The sequence below is a fragment of the Eublepharis macularius genome, chromosome 1 (assembly GCF_028583425.1).
Source record: "Eublepharis macularius isolate TG4126 chromosome 1, MPM_Emac_v1.0, whole genome shotgun sequence".
NCBI lineage: Eukaryota > Metazoa > Chordata > Lepidosauria > Squamata > Eublepharidae > Eublepharis > Eublepharis macularius.
In genome coordinates, this window is record NC_072790.1 from 243,558,024 (window position 1) to 243,578,384 (window position 20,361).

The window sequence follows — 20,361 nt, forward strand, 5'->3', positions numbered from 1 at the left end:
GAGGTATACGAATAGAGAATTCGGAACTAGAGCAGACCCTTCTTAAAGAAGATAAGAAAAGAATATCCAAGGTATACCAAGTACTGTTGAAGTGGTATACCGAGGATGAGATAGTTAAAACACAAATGGTGAAATGGGCTATAAACTTTAATAAAGAAATAACAATGGAGGCATGGGAATACTTGTGGAAAACTACAATGAAGACAACGACATGTATTAATATCAAAGAGAACATTCATAAAATGATCTATCGTTGGTACATGACACCAAAGAAGATTGCGCTAGGGAATTTGAATACTTCTAATAAATGCTGGAAATGTAAGAAGCATGAGGGCTCCCTCTATCATATGTGGTGGTCGTGTGAGGTAGCCAGGCAGTACTGGGGGGAAATAATAAGAGAAATGAGTGAAATTTTACAATTTCAAATTAATAAGAACCCAGAACTCCTGCTACTGAACTTGGGAATGGAGGGAATTCCAGCCCAACACAGGACGTTGATATTTTATATGACAGCAGCAGCTAGACTTTTGTATGCGCAAAAATGGAAAGTACAAGAAGTGCCAACTATGGAAGATTGGACTTACAAATTGCTGTATATGGCTGAAATGGACAAGATGACAAGAAAATTGAGAGATCTGGACTCAGGGCAGTTCAACACAGACTGGGAGAAGCTGAAACAATACCTGGAGAAGAAATGGGAGGTGGGAGGAAAACTGTGGCAGTTTGAGAACTACTGAAGTATTGAAGTAGAGGGGGGAGACTTTACCGGGGGGAGAAGAGATAAATGTGAATTAATAAGCAGTCAGATTAATAGATTGACATATATATAGATATATGTAGGTTAACAAACAGAACATAGAGAAAATAATTAATTATAAGGACTAAATATAAGGAGCGATTAACTAACAATATTTTCTTTTTTTTCTGACAAGTTTTGTACCAAACTGAATGTCTGAAGATATAGATGGGTCAAATTGATTGACTACGTGAGGAGAGATATATAGAACTATTATAAAAAGATAGAATGAGTAATATATATAGAGAATAAGTCAAATTGTTTGATATAAACGAATGTATGATCTATATGGTTTATGATATATAGAAATACCTGAAATTGAAAAATTGGGATAAATTGTTTATCTAAGATAGAAACAAAGGCTTACAGTTTGGGCATATAATGTTAAAAATAGTTAAGGATGTACTGCTTAGAATAATGGAGAATATATATTTGTTTTAGATAGAGGAAGCTAATAAAAGTAAGGGAAAGGGGACAAAGGGTTGGAAAGCTGTTGGAAGTCAACAAAAAGGGGGGGGAAAGGGAGGGGGTTAGAGATGAAAAAATTGGGGAAAATTGAATGTAAATGTGGAAATAATGGATTCTAACCCAATAAAAATTTTTCAAAAAAAAAAAAAAAAAAAAAGTATAAGTAAGCAAAGCATTGTGACACATTATACCAGCAGTTCCCCACACAAAAAAATAACACAACTCACTTAACATCAGAGAATCACAAAAACACAATTCTTGTCAAAAACACTTTATTTCTTTAACTGCTTTTGGTTACACAGTAGGAGGTTACAACAGGGCATAAAAGCCGTCTATTACACAAAACTAACTAACACAACTCACTTCACATCAGAGATCCACCCAAACACAATTGCTGTCAAGAACGGTGAAGTGAGTTGTGTTATTTTGTGTAGTAGACTGCTTTCATGCCCTGTTGTGCCCTCTTACTGTGTAACCTAAAGCAGTTAAAGTAATAAAGTATTTTTGACAGCAATTGTGTTGTGGGTGATTCTTTAATGCGACGTGAGGTGTTATTTTTGTGTAAGATATTGTTGGCATGCCCTTTGGTGTGCCCCCTGCTGTACCACATTCCGTGGGTTCCTGCTGTGGGAGATTTCCCCATAACTGGAATCAATAGAAAGTGGCTGGCCACAGGAATGGGGAGGTTAGGTTTTGGGGAGGGGTTGTGTAGTATTTAAATGGAACCTGAGGAGTCAGAGGCAACCTGCATGTCAGCCCTCAACAAGAGGTCCTCTCTCCAAAAGGAAACCCCATTATAATCCTGGAGAAATTCCTCCCAGACACCCAGGTCAGCCCTCATGCTCTTACTGACTTTAAAATGGTGATGGTGCAATCTGAGGCCCCCCATAGTGTCACAAAGATGCCTAAGGTATGCCCTACCTGGTGATACTACCCGACAGGCAAAATTCAAATGCCCTACCAGCTGCTGCAGCTCAACCAAGGTAACCTTCTGCTTCAAATGGAAGGAATCCAGCTGGGCCCATAGGTCATTGAGTTTTTCAGCAGGCAACCGTGAGGTCTGCCGAATGGTATCCAGCTCAATACCTAAAAAGGTCAAGACTAGGGCAGGACACTCTTGTCTTTTTGTGGGCCAAAGGGACACCCAGTTCCTCTGCTAGACTGATAAAGCCCTGCAGCAAGCTGGAACATCATCCACCCCCAGGGGGGCACCACGAAAAGGAAGTCAGCCAGGTAATGAGTGGTGTCCCGGCACCGCAGCCGAGATCGAAGCACCCATTCGTGGAAGGAGCTGAAATGCTCAAAGGCCACACATGAAATTGAGCACCCCATCGGTGCCCTGTCCATGTAATAGTGGCCCTCAAACGCAAAACCAAGCAGCTCAAAATCCTCCAGATGAACTGGCAGAAGGCAAAAAGCGGACTTAACGTCACACTTAGCCAACTCAGTGCCCACCCCACATCATCTCACCACTTTGACTGCCTGGTCAAATGACATGTACCTTACCGAACACAAGTGATCGGGGATAGCATCATTCACTGATCCGCTCGTGGGATAGGACAGATGATAAATGAGCTGGAATTCCCCCACAGCCTTCTTGGGGACAACCCCTAAGGGGGAGATACGCAAACGGGGGACCGGGGGAGATGCAAAGGGGCCCAAAATGCGCCCTTCGGCGCACTCCTTTGCTATTTTATTCCAGACTATATCCTTCAATCCTACAACAGAATGCAAGTTTGCAGACATGAAGGGGGTCCGGGGGCCCTGAAATGGAATTCTAAAACCTAAATGAAAACCCTCCGGACTTCCAGTTTGGGATTCATGGAGGTCTAATTCAGCTCAAAGAACTGGGCTGTCCGTGCCATTGTTTGTGGAGGCTAGAGGGGCGCAAACTGCCCACAGCCCCCTGTTCCCAGGCAGGGAACAGGCAAGCACACTCAAGAACCTGAGGGCGCATTGATCTCGGGTGTGAGGGGGGTTCTACACAACGAGCCCCCTTCCACCCTTGAGGTCCCACCCAAAGAAAGGTTTGCTAAAATCTCTGCAGCGGCTCTGGAGTCAGTTTCTGGCATAAGACCTACATGCCCAAGCTTCAGTAAACCAGGAAGGGAATTGGAATTGATTGGATAACTGAAGCAGCGATTACAACCCAAGAGAAACGTCTAAGAAGGAAAGATCGCTATCTCTCAATATGGGACAGATTATAAAAAGGAGTAAAGAGATAAAGACGATTTAGAAACTGCAAGGGACTTGTTACATATAGGAGAGAACTCCAGCAAGTTAAATTTTTAAAAAGTGACATTATAAAGAGAAATAAACATGGAAAACTGATGATTGTTTACATACCTGTGGCTAAGAGGATATAACGAACTGTGAGAAAGTTTTAACATCGCGAGAACTGCCGGGAAGAAAGGAGGAACAGGAAGTGCGTCAAAATCATAGAGAGACTGGTGAGAAGCGGTTTGCTAAAAGCGGAAGCAGAAAGTCGCCATCTTGAAGAAGGGCAAAGCTGTGGCTTCAAAGAAAACGGAAGTAGGCCATCTTTGATGAGGGTAAGGGCGATTACTTCAATATAAAACCATAGAGAAAAGACGCCCGACATTTTGGACTGCGCAAGCATTAACTTTTAAAAAATAAGCTGAATCGGGACATTTAAAATTAACAGAAAGGAGCAAACTAGCTGGAGTTGAGGAAAAGAGCGGACTCGTGGGAGCGAAGTAGATCTAGCCCCATGATGTCAAAGAAGGAGTGGCAAACTGCACTGGAGAACTTGGACAAAAAAGTTTCAGAAGGAAATAAAGAGCTTAAAGAAATGATGCAAGAGAACTTCAAAGACTTTAAAGAGGCTCTCAAATCAGAGATGGCAGAACTCACAAAGAAAATTGATCAAGTACAGAACAAACTACAAGCTACACAGCAGAGAGTAAATGTAGTGGAGAATACAGTTGACACCTTAGTAGATGTGCAGAGAACAGAGATGAGAGGAATGAAGGGAAGAATGGCCATAGCTGAATGTAAACAAATGGAAAAACAACTTAGAATTCACAGAATTCCGGAGATTACAGAAAAATCAGCCCAAGAACAGATTTCAGAAATTTTGGCAGGTTACCTGGGAAGAGAAGAAGAGGAGATTGCAGCTCTCCTGGACGTGGCATACAGAATTAATTCAAAATTTGCAGCACAGAGGAAGTTACCAAGAGATATGATTGTGCAATTTACGACCAGAAATATAAGAGAGACAATTGTAAGCAAACAATTCCAAGAACCACTAGAAGTCGATGGGAAGGTGGTGAGAATTATGAAAGAATTGCCCAGATAGGTGTTGGTGGAGTGGAAAAAATACAGAGACCTGGTCCAAATGTTAAAGGACTTGAAAATTAGATATAGATGGGAAATACCAGAAGGACTGGCATTCGAATTTGGTGGAACAAGGAGAAACATTAGATCTGGCCATGAGATGGAAGTTTTTATTAGGGACAATGAAAAGGACTTACCCAAAAGCACAAGAATGTAACCATGGAGTGTAAAATTATATCTTGGAATGTAAATGGACTAAATTCACCTTGTAAACGTAAGGCTATTTTCCATTGGCTTCTAAAACAAAAATGAAATATAGTATGCTTGCAAGAGACACATATTAGAAAACAGGACTTAAAGTATTTAAAATTGGCAAAATTGGGAAATGAATTTGCAGCTGCCTCCAAAAAGAAGAAGAGAGGAGTTGCATTGTACATAAAGGAGGAGCTGCAGCCAAAACTAGTTTTAAGCGATGTAGAAGCCAGATATCTAGCGGTGGAAATAATTTGGAACTCAAAAAAGATTTTGGTGATTGGAATCTATGCACCGAATGGCGCAAAAGAAATTTTTTTCAAGGATTTGCAAGGACAACTAGATGAGTTGACTTATGATCAAATAATTTTGGTGGGTGACTTTAACGGAGTTACAAGCTCGGAAGAAGACAAGAAATCTAAAATTGCACAGAAAAAAAGAGGACTTTTGCCGAAGTCATTTTTTGCGATCAAGGAGCAGGAAAGTCTGGAAGATGTATGGAGGAGACAAAATCCTAAAAATAGACAATATACTTTTTATTCTGCAAGACATTTTACACTATCAAGAATTGGTATGATCTGGGCTTCCAAAGAATTGACGTTGTGGACTAGAGATGTGGAGATTATGCCTAAGGTAAGCTCAGATCATAACCCAATTATGTGGAGATTTGGAAAAAATATTTTTAAAAGAGGACGGGGGATAAATGAAGATTTGCTGCAGACAGAAGACAATATGGCGTTGCTGCAAAAGGAGACCAAGTTCTTTATACAATACAACATAAATAAGGATGTGTCAACTCACAAGGTATGGGACACTTATAAAGCGGTAATTAGAGGAATACTGATGGACTTAAACGGAAGAGATAGAAGGAGAAAAGAAGAAAAAAGAAAGGAAATATTGGAAAAAATTTAAGCCAAAGAGATGCAACTTAAGAAAAGACCAGGAAAGAAGCGAATATATCAGGATATAAAAATATTGCAGGAGCAATTGACGGCAATGAACAACAAAGAATTGGAGTGGAATTTGAAAAAAATGAATCAAAAAACATTTGAAGGTGCAAATAAACCTGGCAAATACCTAGCTTGGCAATTGAAAAAGAAAAAAGAGAAGAAAACTATAATTAAAATCCGAGAGGAAGACAGAATATTATTGGACCAAATAGCCATCAGTAAAGCCTTCTATAAATTGTATGCAAAACTGTACTAGAAAAAAGACGTGAATAGGGGCTCAACAGAGGAATACCTGGAGAAAATGAAACTACCAACCATGTTGGAGGAATGGAAAGAAAAATTAAACAGAGAAGTGACAGAGGAAGAAATAAAAGAGGCCATCCAATCAATGAAATTGGGGAAAGCACCGGGACCGGATGGACTAACAGCAAAATTCTATAAAGTGATGGCTAACGAATTGGCACCTTTTTTGAAAGAGGTAATGAATGAAGCTATGCAAGGCCAAAAAATTCCTGATTCATGGAACAAAGCTAACATATCACTGATTCCAAAAGATGGACTGGATTTGACCAATGTTAAAAATTATAGGCCAATTTCGTTATTGAATAATGTCTATAAAATATTTGCAAAAGTTTTGGCCGAAAGAATAAAAGGATGGCTGGTGGAATTCATTGCAGAGGAACAGGCAGGATTTTTACCTAATAGACAAATAAAAGACAATTTAAGGACAGTAATAAATGCTATTGAATATTATGACAAGCATTGTGATAGGGAAGTTGGTTTCTTTTTCGTGGATGCAGAAAAAGCATTTGACAATCTGAACTGGGACTTTATGTTTGCCACTATGGAAAAGCTGCAAATGGAAGAAAGGTTCATACAAGCGGTCAGAGAAATTTATAGAGACCAAAGTGCAGCGATTGTAGTGAATGAGGACTTAACTAAAAAATTGAAAATAAGCAAAGGAACAAGACAGGGTTGCCCTCTGTCTCCATTGCTGTTTATTCTGGTTTTGGAAATATTGATGGTTCAAATACGAGAGGATGATACAATCCGAGGTATAAAAATAAAGGAATTTTCCTACAAGGTCAGAGCATTTGCGGATGATATAATGTTAATAGTAGAAGATCCAATTGAAAACATGCCAAAGGTAATAGAGAAAATAAAGCAATTTGGAGATCTAGCTGGATTTTATGTGAATAAAAAGTAGTCAAAAATACTATACAAGAACATGACCAAACAGAAGCAACAAGAACTAATAGTGACAATGGACTGTGAGGTAACTAACAAAGTAAAGTATTTGGGTAATGAACTGACTGCGAAAAATATAGATTTATTCAAAAACAACTATGAGAAACTGTGGATACAAATAGAGAGAGACTCGATAAAATGGAATAAATTGAATTTATCATGGTTGGGAAGAATAGCAGCAGTAAAGATGAATATTTTACCACGAGTGATGTTCTTGTTGCAAACAATTCCAATTATTCGAGATTCAAAACAGTTTGATAAATGGCAAAGGAAAATTTCAGAGTTTGTGTGGGCAGGCAAGAAACCACACGTGAAAATGAAAGTATTACAGGATGCGAAGGAAAGAGGTGGCTTCCAACTGCCTAATATAAGACTATATTATGAAGCAATATGCTTGGTATGGTTAAAAGATTGGATAATGTTAAAAAACCGTAAATTGCTGGCCTTGGAGGGACATAAAAAAATATTTGGATGGCATGCATACATGTGGTATGATAAAGTAAAAGCGGACTCGATGTTTCTGCACCATCACATTCAGAGAAGCCTCTTCACAGTCTGGAAAAAATATAAGGTTTACATGGAAGATGGAATTCCTTCATGGGTGGTTCCGTATGAAGTAATAGATCCAAGAACTGTCGACAATGAGCAGCAACGTCTAACCTACAAGGAGATAACACAAGTACAACATTCAATGCTAAGAATAAAAACAGAAGAAGAGTTGTCTCCTTGCTATGGATGGTTTCAATATAGACAGATCAGAGATCTTTATAATTCGGACTGCTTAAAAGGAGGTATAAGAATGGAAAATTCAGAACTAGAAGAAGTGATGTTACAAGAAGGCAAGAAAGAAATATCTAAGATTTATAAATTACTTCTGAAAAGGCATACGGAGGATGAAACAGTTAAAATCCAGATGGTGAAGTGGGCAATAAACTTTCACAAAGAAATAACAATGGAGGCGTGGGAATACCTGTGGAAAAATACACTGAAGATTTCAACTTGTACGAATATTAAAGAGAATGTATATAAAATGATCTACAGATGGTACTTAACACCAAAGAAAATTGCGCTAGGGAATACGAATATGTCAGACAAATGCTGGAAATGCAAAAAGCATGAAGGGTCATTGTACCATATGTGGTGGACTTGTGAAGTACCTAAGCAATATTGGGGAGATATAATTGAAGTAATTAATGAGATTTTACAAATTCAAATAAATAAGAACCCAGAATTGTTGCTACTGAACTTGGGGATGGAAGCTGTTCCAATGCAGTATAGAACATTGCTATTTTACATGACTACAGCGGCAAGACTTTTGTACGCGCAGAAGTGGAAAGTACAAGAAATACCAACCATAGAAGACTGGATTTACAAATTGCTGTACATGGCAGAAATGGACAAAATGACAAGGAAGCTTAAAGATCTTGACCTAGGACAATATATTGCTGATTGTGGGAAATTGAAACAATATTTAGAGAAAAATGGGATGTGAAAGGAGAACTGAGGCAGTTTGAGAATTTCTAAAGGGCGGTGTTGTAAATGGAGGAGAGAAATGAATTTACCATTAAGGGGGAAATTTAATTATAACAATCTAAGCTAATATTATGATTAAGAAAATTTGATTTAGAATATATAGTTTAACAAAGGAAAAGTAAAATGGATACATTAGAAAATTTATACTATACACTATATATATTAATATACCACACTGTATACTATATTGGGATGTTATAATATAATGCATGTTATGCTATATTGTATGGCATAGTATACAGCAAATATTATATTGATAGTATATTTGGCAGAGTACTTGTATAAAAGAACTAGAACATGCTTAGAGTAAGAGATATGATCTATGTGTTGCAGAAAAATATAAGTGAAATAGAATTAAGCAACAAAAGGGGGTAAGGGTTGGAAAGCTGTTGGGAGTCAATAGGGAGGGGGGAGGAAAAGGGTGGGGAATAGAACTAATTAGATATGAAGGGAACGTATGTATCAAATTTGAAAATTTAAACTCACTGATAATTTTTAAAAATAAAAATAAAAAAACGAAAACGCTCCAACAAGAAACGTGCATCTTGGAGCCTGGGATAAGCTGACAACAGCCACTCAAGAACCTTCAGGTTTATTGGGCTGGGACCCTTTACCAATTGTAAACCAGGAGCCCCCCCTCCCCGCCTGCCTCCCACCTAGACTGCCAGGGGCAGGTGGTAAATGGGTGTGGGCCACTGCAGATGGGTCACTGATGCTTAAAACTGCAGGCCTTCTTGGAACAGACTCCCTGAGAGCTGTAGTCCCAACAAAGGAACCGGGGTTGAACCGGCTGCCCCGCAGGCCCGCAGGTAACCTGAACGTTTTCGTTTTTCTGGACCAAGTGGCCGCTATCCAAGTGGTCACCAGAGTAAGGCTTCTCTGGGAACATAACCTGCAACCACAGTTGCTGGTGAATTTTGTCCCACTGCATCATCGGGGTAAGGGCAGCCCACATCCAAAACTCTTCACCGTACTGGAGCCAAGCTCCACCAATGAAGTCAGTGTAACCCCTATATATTATATCTCTATATTGAAATAATTGGGTGACCCTCCAAGATTGGGCCCTGGCAATGACCCCTGCATAAATCAACATGCCGAGTAGCCAATTATGCCAGTTCCAATCAACCTTCCTCCTTTTTAAACGCTCCTTGTCCCTGTGGTCAAGGTCTTCCTTCTCCTTTTTCTCCAGTTCCCTGAAGAGGAGAGTGAAAACATCGACGTACTCGCCATGCAAAATCTTTTCCCTCGTGGCTGGGATCAAATGATCCCCCAAAAGCATAGCGGTGTCGCCAAAAGGCAGGGATCCAAAGGGGAGAGTTCCATAATTTAGAGCACCTGGTGCCAGCCAGTTCCATGGGGGGTAACCCTAAGGTGAGAGCTGGCTCATGGAAGGTTGTCCATCCTTGCCAAACCACGCTGAAGACCCGATTGTGCCCATTGCTGGCAAGGGGACAGCATTATCTCCGATTTGCCCGGAGCAAGGTGGAATCAGCCATTGTGGCCATGCTGTAGGAGTGGTTTGAAACTGAGCAGTGCTGTGTAAGCTATGTGAGGCCATTGCATGACCAGGGGCAGTAACCTGTCCCCAAGGCCCCCAAGGCCATGCATTGGCCTGGGAGGGCCCTGCTGACTTACATGCACCCTCCGGGCCTGACTCAGCTCCCCATGCCTGTTCGGCCTGTTCCTCAGGTTCCTCCACTGGAGCACTGGAGCACTGGAGCATCACTGCTGAGCACAGTCACTGCCCCCGTTGCTGTCCCGGGAGGAGTGAAAAAACACTCCTCTCAGCCCGAGCATGAGGCGGGAACTGAAATGGCCTGGAGAACGGAGCCAGCAAATGCTCTCAGGCTCTGCCCCCCGACAGTCCCTGGATGCCCGGGAAGAGGCAGGCTGCCTTTTCTTCTTTCGCGGCAGCAAATGTGGCCCCCAGCCCAAGCAGCCTGGTCTGCTGGCCAGAAGGGCCATATTATCCTTGGTTTACTTGCTCTTCTGATTTCATTTCTGGATTAGCCATTTGCTTGAAGTGCGTGGTTTAGATGATTAGTTTCCTTGTTGTTGAGAAAGTGCGGTTCACATATCCATCTCGCATGGTCTACTAATGTTTTTATTATACCTCTTTTCTGTCAAGGGTGGTGATTGGAGTTTTTGTGTAAGTACTGATCCGTGTGAGTTGGTTTCCTGTAGACCATGTGACCTAACTGAAAGTCTGCTTTGCGGACGACCAAGGTATCTAGAAATGGAAGTTTACCCTCGGTTTCTTTCTCCATGGTGAATTGTATGTTCAGGTGAATATTGCTGAGGTGGTTTAAAAATGCCATCAATTCTTCCTCACCATGGCTCCAAATAATAAAGGTATCATCCACAAACTGGAACCAGACTGTAGGTTTGTGCGGTGCTGATTCTAGAGCTGTTTTTTTTTCAAAACATTCCATGTAGAAGTTTGCTTTAACTGGGCTGAGAGGGCTTCCCATGGCCACCCCATCCATCTGTTCATAGAATTCGTTATCCCATTGGAAGTAACTGGTTGTCAGACAATGGTGAAATAAGGCTGTTACATCCTCTGGAAAAATTTGATTAATAAGTGCAATTGTGTCTTTTACCGGAACCTTAGAAAACAGGGATACAACATCAAAACTGATGAGTATGTCCTGTGGATTGAGTTCCAGAGAACTGATTTTGTTGATGAAATGTGCTGAAACAGGACACTCCAGGACACGAAAATACTGGAGAACACTTTCAACTACTTCATCAGATTGCACAGGGAAGCCATTGAAATTCATAAGCATAAGGACAATATCAACAGGAAAGAAGAGACTTTAAGAATGAATAGAGCAAGGTTTCCAGTCCTGAAAAACACCAGCCTAACAAAACACTTCTCCATCTGCATAAAGTTTAGTCTTGAAGATCCATTTGCATCCTACTGTCATCTTTCTGGGTGGTAGTTCTATAAGAGTCTATGTCTTGTTCTGGGACTCAATTTCTTCTTTTGCAGCTTCTAAAGGTAGCTTTTGAAAATGCTACATACTAGATTGCAACAGCAGAGCTTAAAGAACTGGAGTTCCTAAAGTCTCCTTCTTGAAGACCTCAAAAGCAAAATCAATTTCATGCTGTCTTAAAAGTTTAGAGAATCCTCTTTTGTAAAAACCAGGTCTTGTAACACTTAATACAAAAAGTTAAGCTTGAAAGTTTGTTTCAGGCCTCATAGCCTAGGCCTGTTCTGGGAAAGTCCCAAGCTCGGTTAATTAGCTGCATCTGGGCTGCTTTCTTCTCGTAAGATAGTGGCCATGGAGAAGGCAAGAGGTTGGTGCTGATCTCAGCTTTCGCTGTATTCCCTAAACTGTCATAGGGCTACAGTGTCCAGTTGAGTCCTGATTGGTTCCTCGAGTGGGCTGATGCCCCTCCAGATGTCAAGAAACTTCTTTGTCTCTAGGTAGTTTATCAGTCTTTTCCTTCTTGCTACCTGGTAGCCATTGCCAACTAGTTGCAATGTGTGTGTGTGTGTGTGAGAGAGAGAGGGCTCCTGAGCTTCATGCCTCCAGGATGCCTAGAGTAAGCTGGTATGGATGGACTTTGGTAAGATCAACCAGCTTTGGAATCACCGCAGAGAATGCTTAGTCAGATATCGAGTAGTATTTTAGCTAGTTAGAATATATTTAGATAAGCAACCTGTTATTTGTTTTATGCCTTGCCTAAATGCTTAAGAGTAGTTTCTGCCTTACACATACTCCCATGTCCTTTCTTTAATAAACTTCAATAACATATTGTACCAGCCTGTGTCCAGTGTTGCTTACCAAGGAGGTACACACACGCAAAAGAACCCAGAAAGCCACGGTGTTTCAAACAAACAACACAAGCTCTTAGAAGCTCCTAGAGGTTCTGAGTGGCTTGGAAAACCATCACAGACAAGGGATGAGAGTGTCTCGGTCAATACATATTTGGAGGAAGTGTTCCACACTTACTATTAAGGAGTTGGCTTTTAATGTCCATGGTTTTAGTGTGTATGAATGATCACTATGTCTAAATGCAAACGGCCGGCCTCCAAATGGATGATAAACACTGAACAGCCTCAGCACACAAAAATACACACTTAGGAGAAACCCAGCTCTGCAAAAAGCTTAATCAAACAGAAAAATTGAGGGGTGCTCTAGAACACAGGCTGATGAATATTAGGGCTGCAATCCTAAAAACACTTTCCAGGGGTAAACCCCATAGAATAACATGGGGCTTACTTCCCAGTAGACCCTCTTAGGATTCCTCTCTAAAAGGACTCCACAAGGGAAAGAATATTGAGAAACAATTAAATGGGCAAAGGGAGAAAGAGAAATCAGTCCACACAAGAGCTTACTGAATCCAGAGTGTAGATATGTAGAGTGTAGATATGCTAATTGTCTTCCCCAGTTCAAGATTTCTGAGCTTTCCCCTCCCATCTTGTTCCATTTCAATAGCTTAATAGGCGTAATCTATTATCTGGTACCATTGAGTTCAGGTTCAGTTCAGTAGCACTTGAAAGAGATTTCATGGTATAAGCTTTCGAGAGTCAAGCTCCCTTTGTCAGATAATAATAATAATAGTGTGCTTATATACTGTTCTTTTAGATAGATTAGCGTCCTACTCAGAGCAGTAAACAAAGTCAGTGTTTTTATTAGCTCTTCTAGATGGAATAGTGCCCACTCAGAGTGGTGAACAAAGTCAGTGTTATTATTATGCCCACAATACAGCTGGGCAGCTGAGCTGAGAGGAGGGACTCACCCAAGGCCACATTCTGAGCTCCTGGCAGGAGTGGGATTTTAATCAGCAGTGTTGATTCACAGCCCAACTAATTAACCACTATGCTCAAGGCTCATTTCAAGGGGGAATGTGCAGGAATGTAGTTCCGTTAGTTCCTCAAAGAGGTCACATGTCAGGTGGCCCCACCCACCTGACTCTCTACCATTTTGGGCACATGTCAGCCTGAATTTGGGCCGAAACAGCCCGGATCGGGCTTCTGACACATGGTAGATCACTCTCCCACTCAGCAATGGCCTGATCCTGACCATTTGGGGCCCTTTTTTGGCCATTTCCAGCCCCTTTTTGCCATTTTGGGCCCAATTTCAGCCCTGAATGGCCAAGATTGGGTCCAAAACAGATAGGTGATGTCAGGGGGTGTGGCTTATGCAAATCCGTTATGCTAATGACATACTTCTGGTGATATCAAGGGGTGTGGCATATGCTAATGAGTTATGCTGATAAGTTATGCTAATGAGTTCCTCCAGCTCTTTTTCTACAAAATGACCCCTGACTTTGCCACAGTAGATACAAGCAGGTATGGAGATTTTTTTTTTTATAACACAGTCAGAAGGTGGGATGGATGTTGCAAAGAAGATAGGATGTGAAATGCATTCAGCGTGATTAGAGCAGGGGTGGAAATGCAGAAAATTAGCATTTGTAGTGAGCAAAATATCCCATGTCCCTATTTAGCCCTGGAGGATCCATAGTTCTGTATCTGTGAAGGAACAATTTCAGCTCTCTTGTGGTGTGATCTTCCTTTGAAGTTCTTGTCTGTTTGAGGACCCCCACTCCTTGTTGGCCTTTAAGTGTTACTGAACTCCAAGACTGCTCATCTACCCAAAAACACCTACCTTGATAGACGGAGGGTCTCATTTAGTAAAAAGCAGCATCATGAGGTCATGTGGTTTCCTTGGAATGGAGTTTCAGTTTCTGCCGATTGAGTGGCTAAAATTTTATATGATTTTTTTTTGTCTGAATAGAACCCAAAAGAAACGAATCCCTTTTTCTAAGGGGAGAGAGAGCGCTTGACCCTACTTTCCAATCACAGAACCAACATTTCTTGCCAATGGCAATACATCCCTCCCAGCTGGCAGCACATGCTGCTTGAGACGGAGGCCGTGTTTGCTGCTTCGGATGAAGGGAGGCAGCCGCTTCTTTCCCGGGTAACTGGGGATTTGCCTGCAGGGTGGAGCCGGTGGGCATATATGCCTGCTCTGCCTCCCAGGCATTCAGCCTTGTTATTTGCTTGACCCACCTGCCCTCCCCTTGGCAGTGCAGGATTGGCTAGTTGCTGGTTTTTCAAACCAAGTAGGATTTTTTTCTTCTGTCTTTATTGGCACACATGGGATGGGAGTGTTTTGTCTATCTTGCACTGCGGGGTTAATTAATTGTTATGGTGAAGCTTTAAATAGTGGGTCTCTGGGAGAATAGGATGGGATATAAGTGGAACGGTGACTCCCTTAGCACATCCATTGGGAGGAAATGGGGGTCTGTCAGGAGCACCTGGTAGGCTTCAGGGCAGTCACATGTGAGGGCAGACTGCCCAGTGGGACACCTAGACAAGACTGCCCCCTATAGGGTCCACGGCAGTAGGGAGTGGGAGCTTTAAGGGGGAACCAGTTCTTTGGCTGCCACAGGAGGAACAACAATCAATATTGCAATGCAGACAGGGAAGCTTTAATGAAGATTGTATGAAAACATATGAATGGCAATCAGCTTCAAAGGTGATAACGGATATTCAATACATAAAGGGTAAGAGCTCAGCAGCAATAAATCCAATCAACTCTGATCTGGATTAGGGAGTTTCTACAATTCTGATGCTCGGGAAAAAGTGAGCATCAGTGGTGAAGCCTACAATAAGTACACACTAGCATTGGACATGAGAGTCAGAAGTGCTGAGATGGTGGAGAATCTATTAGCTCTGGCTTAAAGTGGAGAGGCTCAACATTTCTGGCAGCCAATTCCATGAAATCATTGGTTGTGAATCCATAACCTGTTTTTCAAATACCATTTCCCCCTATTCTGCTCCTACAAGTTTAACAGGGGTAACCACACAGCCTTTGACTAAAGTAGCCAGAACTTGTAGAACTGTCCCCTAGACATGTCAACGTTAAGGAGAGGTGGAAAGGACAGGCCCTGGGATTCTAACTATAACAGGAGGGAACGATATGATAATTTCTGCTGATGGGGTTTGGTTGACAGATCCAACGATGGCCTCGGGGGTGTTGCCGAGGTTACTTGCTGATGTTGCGCCACCAGGGAGTACCCTGTAGGAACCCAGGGAGCTCAGACCTCTGATAGGGTAGCCAAATGGAGAGTCACGAGATGGAATGCAGGATGGGATTGCACGGAAAGCGGCACAACTTGGGATGTAACCAAAGGACATCTTGGAAGGAAGGAGGTGAGTCTGGAATGAAAGTTTAAACAGGTGAGCTTACTTTTTAAGAGTGAAAGGAAATGATTAAAAGAATTCATCTTGCAATCTGTTAGGATTTTTTTAATGAGCGAGGTTAAAAATTTTTCAAGAGTTTCCAATATTCCTTCTTGTGCATTTGCTGTCCATTCAATTTTCTATCAGTAAGTTCCATATGAAGCTAGAGCTGTCCCCGCCATCTATTCCACATTATTTCTTCAAGGTATCAGAAGTGAGTTGTGGTGCATGAAAGCTCATACCCTACCACACATGTTGTTAGTCTTATAGGTGCAACTGGACTCTTGCTCTTTTCTACTACTACAAATAGACTAATATGGCTACCCATCTTGAGCTATCTCCATGGAAGGCACCTTGTGAAGAAACTTGAACCAGCACAGACATCATCCAAGGTATCTGAAGAAGTGAGCTGAGGCTCACGAAAGCCCTACCACAAATTTTGTTAATCTTTTATGTGCTGCTGAACTCTTGATCTTATCTATTCCTGTTTCCAGTTGGTTTTTCTAGCATCTGCCAGTATTGAGAAGTCATTACTATAATGTTTCCACAGTACTATATGGTAGACTAGTCATAGCTATAAGTTGCTTATATATATATTTTTTTTCCTGGCACCAACAAAATAAATGATACACTAGCAAAAGGAATGCAGCATTGTATAGCTAAGGAATTATTGAATTAAATGCAGACTTACCACGCTTTCTAATTTCTAGAAGTTGAGAGAAGAAGAAACTGAAGAAGAGTTGGATCTGGTGTGTGCTTTTATATGGTTTGTTGAGCAATTGGGGGGGGGGCATGATTCATTCCTGTAATGTCAAATTTTCTGTCTGTGCCTCAAGCCAAAGAACACTCTTTATTTATTTTAGTCACATATGTTTATTTTTTTGCCTCCCCATATAATAAATTGTGTGTATTCCAACCAGCAACCCTCTTTCATTGCCACAAGGGATCGGTCCTGTGGCATGGAACTCTTTCACACGCGCACACACAGATGTACACCCTACAGCTTTTAAAGTGCTGGGAAAGCCACAAGGGTCTAGAACATACTCCCCACTGCTGTTTTGGCACCTTAAATGGCATGGGATGGGCGGTGCATCTCGGTGTTGCAGGCCCAGTGCCTTGCGTTGTTTTAATTTAAATTAAAAATGGCAACCACATGTGATTGCATAGCCATCACATTTAGCTTAGCTCTCAGTATAGGGCAGGTTCATATACTCGTGCTAGAATTATCGGCTGATGGCTAGGATATTGGGAGTGCAAACCTGGAAGTGATGTCATACCCCACTATGATCCAGTGCAAACTCTCTGGCATAAAGTTTCCCCTGAATCCTAGAGCAGGGTGACATCGCTTCTGAGTTTGGTGCACAAATGACATCGCACCATTGTTTTGCCAGTAATTTTGCTATTATTTTTTCTTCTGCTGGGTCTTCTGAGAGAGGCAGAAGTTGGGGGCCTGTGATGGGAGGTCTGCTGCTGTACTGGGACACTTGATAAACATAGAACATGTGCATGTGTGACACCGGGGAGGAGATCACACCAGGCTGATGGCACCAAGAGAGCCATTGTATGAAGGGAGGGGGGATACAAAGAACAAGCAGGAAATATCCCTGTAGAGGGAAAGCTGGGATAACATTTAGAATGAAGACCAGCAGGGTACAATTTGATCATTTCCATGCCAAAAGACAAAAGTCACTCATTTTCGCTATATCTTTGCTCCATTGCATGGCTATATCAAGTATTCTGTTCCACTTCCTTTAACGACAATTCCTGCGAACTTTTATTTTAGGAACGACTGAGTTTGGTGTAGTGGTTAAAAGAGGCAGGACTCAAACCTGAAGAACCGGGTTTAATTCCCTGTTCCTCCACTTTAAGCCAGCTGAGTGACCTTGGGTCAGTCATACCTTCTTCAGCCACAGCCACCTCTTAGGTTGATTGTTGTGGGGATAATAATATCATTCTTATAACACCACTCTGAGTGGGTGTTATGTTGTCCTAAGGGGTGGTATATAAATCAAATGTTACTATATAATTGTAGTCTTTACACTCTTTACTTCCATAATGGCACTCTTTACTTGCATAATGATATTATCTAAATGCATACCTGTCTGCCCAAAATATCCCAGCCACGGGAATGAAAAATGTTTAAAATGATGAGTATGCAATTTTGTTTCACAAGCCAGATGACTTGGGCCTGAATGGAGAATTCAAGGAGCATTCCAGACTAATGACCTTAACACCATGCCTCAAGTTAAACAAGATTGAAATGCAATTCAGTATGGAGTGGACCATTTCCAGTTTCCAGTTTCCATGTGTAGATTGAAAAATGCATGTTAAGAAATCTACAGTTTATTATGGTTTGCATTAATAATGTACCACACAAAATCATCTTGATACAGCTATATATGCCGTCACATTAAGAGTGCTGTATATGTAATTCGTAAATAAAAATGGCACGTGCTGAATGCTCTAAAGTTTCACTTTGGAAACAAGGCAATTAATTCAAAACTCCAACATCCATGAAGAAATTGAGATCAATGGAGTGACTGCAGAATGATTGATATGCATGCTCTGTCCAACTCCGGAGACTTAAGCGAGCTGCAATGTTCTGTACCAGGTGGAGTCTTTGAGAACTGTGGGGTAACCGAAGTAAAGAGCATTACAGCAATCTAGTTTCAATGTTACAGTGCCATGAATCCAGGTGGTCAAATCAGCCGTGTAAGGGCTGATGTATCCCCACTTGCCTTCCCTCTCTTGATCTACCTAGGTTCACAGAATCAGCATTGCTGTTCGATAGCCCTCTAGCCTCTGCTGTTCGATGGCCCTCTAGCCTCTCCAAAGAAGGAGATTCCACCAGCTGCCGAGGAAGCCTGTTCCACTAAGGGACTGCTCTCTCAGGAAGTGCTTCTTGATGATCACTTCCTGCTTGCTCCCTGAAGGTCTTTTGATTTTTATTCAAAGCAATAGAGCCACCATGGTTGTTGTGGGTTTTCCGGGCTGTATTGCCGTGGTCTTGGCATTGTAGTTCCTGACATTTCGCCAGCAGCTGTGGCTGGCATCTTCAGAGGTGTAGCACGAAAAAGACAGAGATCTCTCAGTGTCACAGTGTGGAAAAGATGTTGGCAGGTCATTTGTATCTAGTCAGGAGGGGTGGGGTTGAGCTGAGTCATCCTGTAAGAGTTTCCCAGGGTTCAACCATCGTTCTCCGGCCGTGAAAGCCTTCGACAATACAATAGAGCCACCCTTTCTAACCCTCACCCTGACCTTTTCTTGACTTCAGAAAGAGCAGGAAAAGGATATAGCCCCACCCTGATCCACTTTCTTCCCCATAGCTCTGTTTCCTTTAATGCTGGGTAAGGGAGCTACATGAAGGAAAAGATGGACCAAAATTACATTCAGGACTGGGTGGTGTGTCTCATTAAAATGGCTTCTGGAATGCTGAACCAAACCAGAGAAACAAACAAACCATGCAGAGGCTGAACAGGCAGGCCAGGCAGTCAGGGGCCATTTGGCAGCATCTTGTTTTCTTTAACGGCAAGTCCGTCTACACGTTCAACAGCAAGTGCATCCTGGGCCCTTAGCATTAACCAGCAAGGGGGCTTTCAAGACCAGTAAGAAACAGAGATGGTTTGCCACTGCCTTCCTCTGCAGAGCCTTCCTCGGAGGTCCCCCATCCAAGAACCCACACTGCTTAGATTCAGAGATCTGATGAGATCAGGTTATACCGTACCACCTTCCCTCCCAGGAATGATGTCTGATAATAACATTATTTGTTTGGAATCCCCTTGTATTAATTAACTTCCAAAGCCCCCTAACCTGCTTAATTGATTGTTGGCAGACTCCTTCTCCTACAGTAACTTCTGACTCTCCCAAGATAAAAATAACTTAATGAACAACCTTAAACCTCTGGAACATTCACAGAATTGCACTTTGGGGGCCATGTTATGCCCCCCCCAAGAAGGTGCCTCCATCCTCCTACACTCTCCGTTATTCCCTATGGAGAAAAACAAGCCATCTTTCTAGGTGGCTTGGGGTGGCATTTTGACAGCAGAATGCACCCAACATTCAGAGGACCTGCTCCCACCTGTCCGCCCACCCTCCTCCAAGTTTCAGGGATATAGCACTTGAGGGAGGGCCTTTTTATGGCCTCCCAAGAAGTGCCCTATCCTCCTCCACTCCACTATTCCCTATGGGGGGAAAGAAGAGGTTTGTCTGGCTATGGGTGGCATTTTGCATGCCAAATGATCCCAACTTTCAGGGATCCATCTCAAACCTGTCCTCCCACCCTCCACCAAAGCTCAAGCAAATCCCACTGGGGGGCATTTTATGGCCTCCCAAAGAACCTGTTCTTACGCCCCTCCTATTTCACTATTTCCTGTGGGGGAAAAAAAGAGGCTTGTCTGGCTAGGGGTGGCATTTTGCATGCAAAATACGCCCAACCTTCAGGGGACCTGCTCCCACCTGTTCTCCAACCCTCCACCAAGGCTCAAGAAGATCCCACTTTGGAAGGCATTTTATGATCTCCCAAAGAAGTTGCTTTTACCCCCCTCCTACTCCATTATTTCCTATGGGGAAGGAAAGAGGCTTGTTTGGCTAGGGGTGGCATTTTGCATGCAAAATGACAC